At 36.1% G+C, this 12046-nt stretch overlaps 1 long non-coding RNA gene across 1 annotated transcript in view; it reads right to left on the bottom strand.

Moving 5' to 3' along the window:
• Window positions 1-11160, bottom strand: part of LOC122794812 — a 191478-nt gene extending 180318 nt beyond the window's left edge. Inside the window, exon 1 of the long non-coding RNA XR_006363711.1 lies at window positions 11057-11160. This is a non-coding gene — a long non-coding RNA (uncharacterized LOC122794812). The remainder of the gene's footprint in view (window positions 1-11056) is intronic.
• Between the last annotated feature and the right edge of the window lie 886 nt (window positions 11161-12046).

Genomic DNA, 12046 nt, shown 5'->3' with positions numbered 1-12046 from the left:
GTCTGGTTCAGACATTATTGACTTAAAAAGTAATAGGTTCAAATACATATATGCATGTGTTCTGTTCCCCAGAAGCATTCCTATCATCATTGTGCAGATTTTGTTAAGTAGTTTGGCACTTTCCTTTCAAATGAAAGACTGACTTGTTTAGCATTGTTGAGCTAAGAAGATGGGCTCTTAATCCAGTTCATTCCTTATTGGCTTACCTTGGGTTCTGCTCTTTGCTTGCTTCCTGTTTTTATCTGTCCTGTGCTCTCACTTCCATTGTTTAGTCTGGTAAAAAAAATAGATAGCAACAACACAGACAAGTCCATAAAGGGCTTATAAAACAAATCATCTCTGGGCAGTCATATACCATGTGACAGCTGGCAGAGAATAATGCTAATGCCATATATAACCACAGAGACCTGTACTCCATATCCTATGGTAAAAAAAAAAAAAAATCTTGCACTAACAGTTTTGCCATTGGTCCTGCAACTGAGCTGAACTTTGATGTGCATCACTAATTGTAAAATATGGTAAGGTTAATAGTTTTACTGCAATAGCTCCCAAGGCTCATTATAGTCATGAACTGCTGCATGTATTGTCAGTGCTCTTGATGATGGGTTCTAATCAACTGAAGGCGGTATCTTGCTTTGCAATTTAGCTTTCAGTCTGAAACTGTATTCTACTGCCTTGTAACATTTTTAACACCTTTCATCTAAGGTGCTTTTGTGGCATACCTTGTTTATGCTGTGTTTTGGGGCAATGAAAGACAATAGCATGGGTTCAGCATTCAGATATATTTCTCTTTTCTTGCTATCATGTGTTTTATTACCCAAAAATGAAACATTCCTGTCATCAATATGTACATTTTTTTCGGGAGTTTGGTACTTTCTAAACAAATCTATTTATGGATTCATGAAACATTGTTGAGTTAAGAAGTTAAAAAGCCAGCCTGAAGTACAAATATATCTAAAGCTTTTATTATATCTCATTTGATAACTCATTGTAAGTATGAAATTGCTCCTTCTCTGATATTTCACTGCCTGTGGGGCTAAATTTACTAGGTTTTATATTGTTTTACAATGCTCAGTTTGCAGTCTGCAGATGTGCTACATTTTCCAGATATGTGAGCCTTATGAACCCTTTTTAGTCTGGCTGCTTCAGTGCCTCCCCTGCTAGGGAAATATGGCTATACTGATGTATGTACTGCCTTTTTGGGTTGACTCTCCTCGGCATATCAGTTTCATTTTTTTCTCACATTCATACTGTTCAAAATCTAATATTGTCAAGACCGGCGCAGGTCAGTCCATCATAGATACTTTAGTGTATCCTACTTCTCATGTCTAACTTTCAGATTATCATACACTTATCTGTTGTTATACCACCTTCTCCCATGAGCTGTGGTGTTTTTTTCTCCTACACAGGCTGGTTTGGCTTGCATAATTTTTCTTGTGTTAAGCCATGGTGATGTATTCAAAAGTTTACTGAGTTGTGGAGCTACAAGGCATCTCCCTGTGCACTCATGTGTTCTTCTTTATGGTTACTGTTGATATAGTCAAACCTCTGCTCCACCCGTAGCCATCCATAAAAATATTCTATGTCATGGAACATTTTTCTACATGTATATTGCTGTACATAGCACCAACATTAGCATTGTTGTTTTCCTGTATGTGTTTATGAACTTGTGATGACTACCAGAGGTAGACCTCCATCAGTGTTTACATCCAATGCTCATACTGAGATCTGACTAAGAGGTGATTTAACATGATCTGTATGCAGGTCAGTGCTGTAGCTGCAAAGGTGAGCTACTCATCACACACCATGTCCTGGCCATATGCATAGTTAATAAGCATTGAGGCTTATCATGCATACTATGTATATAATGCTAGAATTGCTGCAACAGCAGACACCATGTTTATGATTCCTCAGCTATGTTATTCTACAGTTTCTTCATTTTTTTCTTATTTTTTTCCTCACTGTTATGTAGCACACTGAAGTAGCTAAAATCCATATAACACAGTTATTATGTATTATTTCATCATAATTTCTCAAAGCATCATGAAGTTTCATTGCATCCCAACACTATATAATTCCCTTCCAAGTGCTGCTAAGAGTTGTCCAATGGGGAAGACCTATCTTTCTCATGCCAGGTGCCACCAGTCCAGAATCACTTAATCATGTTTTCTTTCAATAGTTCAGAAAGAACCATGACAAAAGAAAGGCAGCATGATAAAACTGAATTGTGCTATGACAAATACTCAAGAGGCAGCACAAAGTACCTTTTATCTTTCAAAGCTGTGAAACAGTTACATCACCTATCATTCTCTCTCTCTCTCTCTCTCTCTCTCTCTCTCTCTCTGTAACTGCTAACACATGAAACAAGCAAAGACACCACATACTTTTGCAGTTCTCCAGTCAAAGTCAAGTTTATTTATGTTCTCTGAAGAGACACCTACATTTATCTCTTGAATTTTATTAAACTACATTCTCAAGGTGAACATCTTCGTACTCATTTGTCCAGCACATTATAATAATTTAGTTAGGATTAAAAATCTGATCATAATCCTTTATGTCAGTAGCCACTGTTTATATGAAATATTGGAAGGCAAAGCATGGAAACACTATCAGTACATCCATGTCACTTCTGAGCAGCCATCTTTTCTCAGCCTGTGGAACAGAAATAGAGTAGGGGAGTTTCCCTAATGCCCTGCAGAAATATCCTCATATGTATAAATACCACCTCAGGTCTCAGTTGAAAATGTACTACAAACCTACAGGGGCAAACATGATGAACAAAAGTAAGTATGGAAGTAAGGAAAGAAATAGATACAATCACTCTATCAATCAATTGATAAATAAATAACCATGAATGTGTTAAGCATAGTGCTGATTAACTCCAATCTCTCCAGTCTGTTTCAGACATGATTTAATGTGAGTGCAGAACCCTAGTCAAACAGCTACAACAGCACCATCAACTAATAATAACACTGATAATATTTCCCCATCAGTGACCCAACTAAGCTTAACAAAAACACCAGGGAAGAAGGCCTGCTTGTATTGTGGTTGTTTGCGAATATCATTTTGCTGCCTTATAGCAAATGTATGAAGCTGGTCAATAATGGTGTCTGGCTGGTAGTTGCTGGTGGCCATCAGTTCTCCCACTAGGCTTAACAAAAGTACTGGAAGACAATCTACATTTTATTCGATTCTCACCTCATATCCAAACAAAATAATTTAGAGCCCTTGGAAAAGTATATATTTTTGGGTCTATATCAGATAATCAAAGTTTCAGAACTTCGAACACCATATAGTCGACCCCATATGATTGAAGTTCTGAAACATCAAATATCTGATAAAAAAAAAAAAAAAAAAAAACAAAAGTAGCTGCTTTAAAAAGGGGGGCAAGCCCCCCTGCACTCCCCAACTCCGAGATCGCACTTTAACGGAGAATGGTGCGGAAAGGGAAGATTTCCCTTTGCTATGCTGTAGCGCGATCTCGGAGTTGGTATATTTAAGTAGCGTGGGGTGTGGGGGGTGCAGGGGGGCTTGTCTCCCTTGCTTAAACCTTTTACTTTTATTTCCTCTTTTTTTTTTTTTTTTATTTAATTTTTCAGTGTTCTGCAACTTCAATCACTAGTTTTCGATGTATAGTGATTCGAAGTTGTAGAACTTCGACAATTTAATATAGATCTGTATTTTCTTCTGAGTGCAGACAAACACAGGACATCAGCCCACTGATAGCAGAGGTTGGAGATCTCACTACTGGAAGCTAAGAAAAATACAGGTGTGGGCCTTGAAAAGACCCTAAGCAACAGGTTGATGTAACAGCTGACTATGAAATTCAGTTTCAAAGCAAGAGGAGAAAGAGATGATGATATCCCAAGAGTAGGTTGTAGTTTAGTAATGGAACTACAAAGACTAAACTTAAAGAAGGAATGAGTATTTGTTCATTACTAATTATGACGTTAAGCATCATGAATAAGAGTCTCTGTCATTAAAGTTTGTGTTAGATATAAGGGTTGAGGTTTCTATTCAGTAAACAAACTATTTAAAGATGTAAACTACCGGTGTTTTATTCCTGAAATAATGCAATGCAATTTAATAATAGTGGATGTGAATGATGAATTAAATGAAATGCGGTAATAGTTGAAATGCATGTTTTTGAGTTGATTTCCCTAAGACCCTAACCAAAAAATAAATAAATAATAATAAAAAAAACTGTATACTAACTCACATTGTAGGATAATGCAGGAGGCTAATTTTAGCACACACTTTATTACAAACCCAGGTTTTCTAACACATACTGGTTCCACCTACAGTATACTGATTTATTTAATTTGGAAGCCAACCTCCCCATCATAACTACTGTCAGGAAACAGTACCACAATCAAAGTGCATTACCGCATTATCGGAACATTATTTCAACAACATGATGAAGTATTAAAGAAATCCTTGCCTATGCTTAGTAGACCTCCTAGATATCCTACTAGCTTATTTCAGCCATGATAAGGTAATACTAACATCATACCCATTTCTGCTCCATAGTGTCTTGCTACTTACACCAGGTGCTAATCTTCTTGATCTCACAGACATTCATCCTAGTTTCACCACCTAATCTGTTCCCATCTCCTTAGTCAACTATGACTATCTTATTGTAATCATGTGTATAAAAACTGCTTTGAGGACCCTAATAACTCCTCTATATTTAGGGATTACTCCAGAATAAGTTATTTAATATTTGCTGATCTTATTGTCATCTCAGATGGTAAAGCTCCCCAGCAAAACTTGCACCTGCCTACTGGTCTGAATTTTACTTCCTCTTGGATTGAGGCAATGAGGGATCCATACTAATCCTGTGTAAGAATATTGGCATATTTAGAACTAAATTAATAGGCTGGAGCTACCACATCACCTCTATAATAAAAGGAAAGAAAAAAACTCCTGACCATCACTAAAAGATATTCACTTCATCATTATAAAAGTGATTTAAAATTGGTAAGTTACCATTAGGAAATGGGCAATCAACTATTCAGCTTTATTGGAAAGCTTAAATGGAACCTGCAAATCTGTACTGATCTTATCTTCAAAGGTTCCTTCTTCTCTGACCCAAAGACATTGCTAATATTCTTGTGGACAACATCACTTCCAGCTTCATTCCACTCTGTTTTGCCTACAATCCCAATCATATCCCTCCTCCTGAGATCAGTATGGAGCAAGCACTTACAGCACTTTCTAAAATCAAAAACACTTCCATGACAATATTCCTGGATGCCCAATGAGAAGCATAAAACCCCACATGCAAAACCCCCTCCATCAATTCTTCACTTGTTATATCCCTGAGATAATAGAGAATAGAAGCTATGGTGCACTTGCATAAACGTGATCTCCCTACTGACTATGTTTATTACAGTCCTATTAATCTCACTGATATTATTTGCAAGGCTCTAGAATATATCATAGGTAATCTAATAGACAGTTATATAGATGACCTTATGTCCCTGGATAAACAATATATATATTCAGCTTTGTAAAAGGCAGCCCATGGCTGCTGAGCTTGGCTGAGTTCTTTAAAATGATTATTGAGGCTATGGATAAGGGGCATGCTGTCTACACTGCTTGTATGTGCCTTGCTATGGCCTTTGACAGTCTAGTGGAATAATTGACAAACTGTCACAACTCAGCATTAACCCATACATAGTTTGTAGGGTTAGTAATTGTCTGTCAGACAGGACCCATAGCGTAAAGGTTGGGGTATTTGCTCTATAAAGAGATATCGTATTAGTGGTGCCCCACAAAGGTCTATTCTGGGTCCCCCTCCTCTTTAGTATATATTTCTGTATCATAAAAGCTAATATGAGACTATATCTAACTAAGTTTGTGGACAATTGCAAACTAGGATCAATTATCAAATTTCATCCCGATACTCTAGTTGTCCTGCAAGGGCTAGACCAAATAAAATGTTGGTATATTAATCCAGGGCTTACCCCCAACACCAAGAAATGCAGCATTGTTTCCTTTAACAGCTGTAGCATCACTACTGGTTACCATATACATAACATTCCACTTAAATTTTAGAGTCTTCAGTGACTTTGGTACGCATTTTGATAACAGACTTTCTTTTGACCACAATGCCTCTGTGGTAGTTAGAAAATCCTTTGTTTTTGCATACATTATCCTTTGTAATATCAACTCAAAGCATCTATGAACCTATGACCTACTAATGCCAAAGCCTTAAGATAGTACCTGTAACTGTAAATGTGAGTCTAATTTCTCCAACGTAAAAGAGAGAGAGAGGTTACTTATCTTTTGTAAAAGGGGCGTTGTAGCCAGAGTAGCAGCAGCTTTAGGGAGACAGAATCAACCACAGTGAAATAAATTGTGGACAAGGAAGTTGGAATTTATCCCTCTCAGAAGACTGTAGACAGAACTACAAACAGATCCTTTTCCCCAGCACCTAAATGACCAAGTTTGAAGTATCTGTGATGCAACAAGCAGCAAACTGACTTTTGGGTCTGGAAGAGCAGAATGCTGTCAGTTCTATTTGCACACCAGGTACTTGGATTACTTTTTCCAATACTGCAGAATGTCGTACAAAATAAGGGGGAGGGGTGCTGCATTCCTGAAGGTGTTGTTTTCTGGATGAGGCATTAAACAAAGGTTGTATCTGCCTAAGATGATGGTAGCTTGGGAAGATGTAAACGATTCTATAGCATTTATTGAAAAAAAAGTATAGAAAGGTTCTTTTCCCCTGCCATGACAAAATTTCCCCCAGCTAGTATGAATACCATTTTGGGGTCTTCCCTGAAAAGAGGACAATGATAAACTGACACTAACCTGGTGAAAAAGAAGATAAATGCATTTGAGGGTTTAGTTAAACCACAACCCTTTCTTTTGCTTGGAACAACATGGCTTTAATTTTAATTTTAGAAAATAAATTGCATTACCTAAAGGCTGGTGTCTAAGCTACTTTAGTCTTTCACATTGACAGATACATGTATTGACCAGACTTTTATTTTATACCATTAATTTTATGAGGAAACGTGGCTTGCATCTGCTTAGAATATGTATTGAAGGAGAGAGAGAGAGAGAGAGAGAGAGAGAGAGAAAGGGGAATAAAATCTTACTGCAAAAGTCTGCTGAGAATAATAAGCTGAGTCTGTGGTTAGTTGGTGGGGATAGGACAAGTCTGTGTCTAACTGAAACTCATTATGCGCTAAGAAGCTGAATTATCTGTCTGCCTATCTATCTCTCTATCTGGCCATATAGCAGAGGGAAAAATGTTCAATTCATTTGAGTGGGTGTCTGTTCAAAATTCAAGCAGTCTGCTACCAGGGCAGTATGGAAATTTTCAGAACAGGTTTTCCAGTGTGCCTCTGAAAATTAGAAAAGCAAAAGTATTGTCAGAAAATGAGCAGTATTCAAACACTGTACTCGGGAGTGTAAGACCCAGTGGTACCATACAAGGAAAATGTGTGTGCACCCTATTTAAAGAGCTTGCAGAAGTTAGATATTACTGTCCAAAAGAAACAGTTTATTAAGAATGCATTTCTAAACTAAGAAGCTTAAACTACTACAAAGTATTGTAACCAAAGGAATGCAGTAATGTGAATACATGCAGAAGCAACTGGTAGCAGAAACCATCAATAGGATACCTGTAAAAAATACTGGAACAATGTCACCAATTGATGTAAATGTTCATTATAGCTGCAAAGTAAGAAATCTATGCCAGGAATAAGCAAACTATATGCTGCATGGGTTAAAAGGGTGCTTATAAGCTGAGTGAAAAAGAGCACTGTTATCTTTACAGCTACCTATATATAACAAATGGTGTGTGGATTCCGAAATAAATACTTGTGTTGGAAGCTGAAAAAAAATCAAAAGAGCACTGAAACATTGACCAGACTGCTGTTCCTTAACTAAAAATTGTAATTGAAGTATATGCCAAGCAGGTATGGAGTTTCTATAAAAAGTTAACTGGAAATCTTGCAAATTCATAATGCTTTCTGAGCTGAACTTTAGCAAGAAATTGAATGCGCTATATGTCTGGCACCATAGATAGCTCATGCTTGCCTTGTGATATTTCATCTCATGCAGTATTTGATGGTCAAAAACATTATGCAGATATGTGCTTTTCTTGAATTGATATTGAGCAATAACTTATTCATGGTTTATGATCAGTATTATTTGCAGAGAGATGGAGTAGCCATGGGTACCCCCTGTGCCAACACATATGTCAACTTGGTATTGGCACAGTGGGAGACTACCCATGTTCTAGCTAGCACATGCGCTTGGAAGGCAAGTTTGAAAGTATACCACCATTCTGTGGATGATATATTTATTTTATGGAGTGGTACAACTGAACAATTGTCATTTGTTAATTATCTGTAAAATACAACAGATTTTTTTTATGTTTTACTGTTAGTTATTCTACTGAATCAATAGATTTTTTAGATTTTAAAATTTATAAAGATATGACTGGCAAACTGCAAACAAGAATGCATAAGAAAAGGTGCTGGAGAAATAATATGCTGACATTTGATAGCATGCACCCAAGGCACTTTTTTGATAATGTACTGAATGGAGTATAAAGACTGTGCACTGAAGACAATATTTATGAAAATTAGTTAAATAATATGCAGCAGATGTTTGCTAGTCATGGTTATCCAGCAAAAAAGAATTACGATAACAATAGCCAGGATGAAAGGTTGGAGAAGGAATAAAGGCAAGCCTTGGTTTGAATGTAATGCAGGTAACACAGATAATGGTACCATTGTAAATGAACAGAAATGGAATAATAACTTATCTGTAAGAATAAGTTTACATTGTAATAGTGATACTGATGTTATTTCCCAGGTGATAAGAAAGAACTGGAAGATTCTACACACTGATAATAAATTAAAAGCAGTAGTAGGTGCCCACCCCATATTCACTTATACCAAAAGCCAGATTTTGAAACAGATTTTATGTAAGAACATACTTCCCAACAAGTCTAATGCACAAAAGACAAAACTGGGAACTTTTAAATGCAGAAAATGTAAGGTATGTCAATATGTTAAAGTAAATAACATTTTTGTATACCCTGTGTCAGGCAAGAGGTATATACCCAGGCTACATGCAGAAAGCAGAACTATTTAGCTGAGTGTACATCATGCCAAAGTTTCTATGTTGGAAAAACTAAAAGAATGTTAAAACAACTTATATTGCAACATATGAGTGATATTAGATTATGTTTGAGAAGTAATGCTTTATACCAACATATAGAAATAAATAAAGAGCACAAGTTTCAATTTATGGTGTTGCATATCCAACAAGTGAGTATGGGGGGGGGGGGGCATTATACAAAGCACTGAGTTAGCTGAATTACAATGGATAGCTGAGTTACACGCTAACCATACACTTGGGTTTAATGGCTGTATGCCTTTAATACCCTTATTGAAGGGGTATAGGCTGTGCTATTAACTCTAATTGGTTAACCACTGTTTAAATATGGTTATTTTAAATGTGTTTTAGATCTGATGAAGAGCTAATGCTCAAAAGTGCTTATCTGTGTTTTAAATAAAAGCATATAACTGGTCATGGTGGCTCCAGTGGGTCTTCTTTTCATCGTTTGCAGTATTTTTTACCACTGTGGACTTTTACTTCTTCCTTGGTTGCTGTAGATTTTTAAGTATTACAAAATGAGTTATTTAATGAAATAATAAAAAAAATGTTGAAAGATGTATAAAATAAAGAGTAACAAAAAGCAAACCTTTGGAAAGAGATACATGAAAATAAAGAGCACCATCTCTAATTCAAACTCAAAGGTTGTGGGAAATGTAGAAGAGAGCATGGCAATAGAAAAAAATGCAACACTCAGGAAAAGCCTAAAACATATGTTTTCAGAACAACAGTATTATTTCAGATAGTGTAATACAAACAAACCTCAAAGATTACCCTGGTAATGCTTATGCAGAGGACAAGGGTTTTGCCAGTAGTAGTGTAAAGCAAAGTGGGGATGCAAAGAAACTTTTCATAAGTGTCTTTGTTTATACCATGAAGGACGAATGCTTAACAAGAATCTTCTGCAAATATGGTCAGTTTTCAGAAGTCATTATTATTTGAAATAAAGAAACTTTGCAGTCTAGGAGATTTGGCTTTGTAATACTTGACAACTCAAACAATGCAAAGTAGGCTGAAGCAGTGATGAATGGACTGTTGATAGATAGGTGGCAGATCCATGTAGCTATTAGATCCATGTAGCTATGACACTTTCTCCTCTTGAAGAAGAAGACCAGATTCAAAAAACAGAGTTGTTGACCTCTCAACATGAGGGTGTTTTAGAGTCTAAAAAGAGGTATTCAGTTCCCTGTCAAAGGAGCCTAGAAAAAGAAGAGGTCATAGGGATCTCACTAGAGAAGCTTGAAGATATGAATGCTTTTACTTACATATGCCAGGATAAATACAGCAGTGGACTGGGAAAGGACACAGAGGAACAGGCTGATATAACCACTTACTGAGAACTGCAGTGATATAGAAAGAGGTGCTAACAGCTTAAAAAAGACTACAGCTAATGATTAGAAATGCAGACACGAAACTTGCAGACGTACTATGACTTTTTGTTTTCTTTATTGTTTTTAAAGTTGAGCAGTATGAGTGATATTCTTTAAATTGATTTTTATCAGCCAAACCAGATTCATCTCTCAAGACTTTGTATCGCTGACCGTGAGTACGAAACGTCTCATAGAAATGAAACTAACTAATCATATAGTCAAAATTCCTGTCTGAAGTTCAATGTAACTATAATATTTTATGATAAAAAATTTGAATAAAATCTACAAAATAGGCAATGAGCATTTAAAAAATGAAGAGATATTTGACTCTCCTGTTGTAGAGAATGTATTAACAATTAAATCAGTTACTGAAAAGTGATATAAAAATAGTCATTTTGAATTTTGTATACCAAACAAGCTTATAGTCTCCTTATTATAGCACTTTCTGCCTTAAATATTGAAAGAACTTAATACGTTTCATAGCAAATGTAAATAAAAATGCCAAGAACATTTTTTATTCAAACTTAGCAGCAGTCACTTACCTAGAGTTGATCAAATGTAAACTTAGCAAGACCTTCCTTCAGTAAACAGAAAGGAAGGTGTCAAGGCACTTCTGTATAAGGTTTTTCAGGTACACATACACTTGCTGGATATGTGGTGGGTGGGTATATGTACTGTATATATACTCTGCAAAGTTAAGAAAACCTGTCATACCTGAATGCTCACCTGAAGGAGGAGGAGTCAGACACCCTCTTTGTTAGCTTTACATTGCCAGATTTAAATAATTTAATCATACATTTAGTCCAAGAAGTTAGAATATCAAATGAAGACCATTTTAAGTGTATTGCTATACTAAAAAGTAACAGTTTCAGGAGATGGTAGGCCAACATCCTTTAGGTATAACTATTTCTTGTAGAAAATAAATGTGTTCTACACTGTGGCTGCACTGGATGTTATATTTCATGTGTATTGCTACTGTGAAAATTAAAAACAAGAACTCACCATACAAAAAAATGCCATACTTAGTAATCAGTGAGACTATGTCTTGCAGGTAAAACTGATTTGCCCACAATCGTCTTTTAAATATTCAGGTATTAAGTATGTTTACAGCATAAAGTTGGGCAGGCTTGCATCTTACAGCAGTTTAACTTCCTACTATTATGCAAAGTAATACTACAGACACTATTGCTGTGATTGCTGGATCCAAGCCAAAAAATACTTCTGACAATTGCAGACTGATGAAATGTGAAAATTCATTATATGGCAAACTGGCTAGACACTGAAATTAAATTTGTTTCACTGCTAATGCCTTATTACACTGCTGCAGGCAATTATAACATTTAGCCTTTATATATGGCAAATCATCTTTTACAAATATTGTAAATTCCTTATGCAAATTCTTGTTTAGCACTTGCACAAGACTTAAGGTTTATATTGTTTAGTTCTGGCTATGGGTTTCATTGCTTGGCTAGTAAACTATGCTGAGTCTTGCGGTATTGCTTCTTTGTTGCTTCCTTTATTTGGATGGCATT

The sequence above is a fragment of the Protopterus annectens genome, chromosome 2.part1, assembly GCF_019279795.1.
Source record: "Protopterus annectens isolate FY-2018-M chromosome 2.part1, PAN1.0, whole genome shotgun sequence".
NCBI classification, from domain to species: domain Eukaryota; kingdom Metazoa; phylum Chordata; order Ceratodontiformes; family Protopteridae; genus Protopterus; species Protopterus annectens.
The sequence above is the reverse complement of the archived record's forward strand: the minus strand, read 5'-3'. Positions and strand labels throughout refer to the sequence as shown.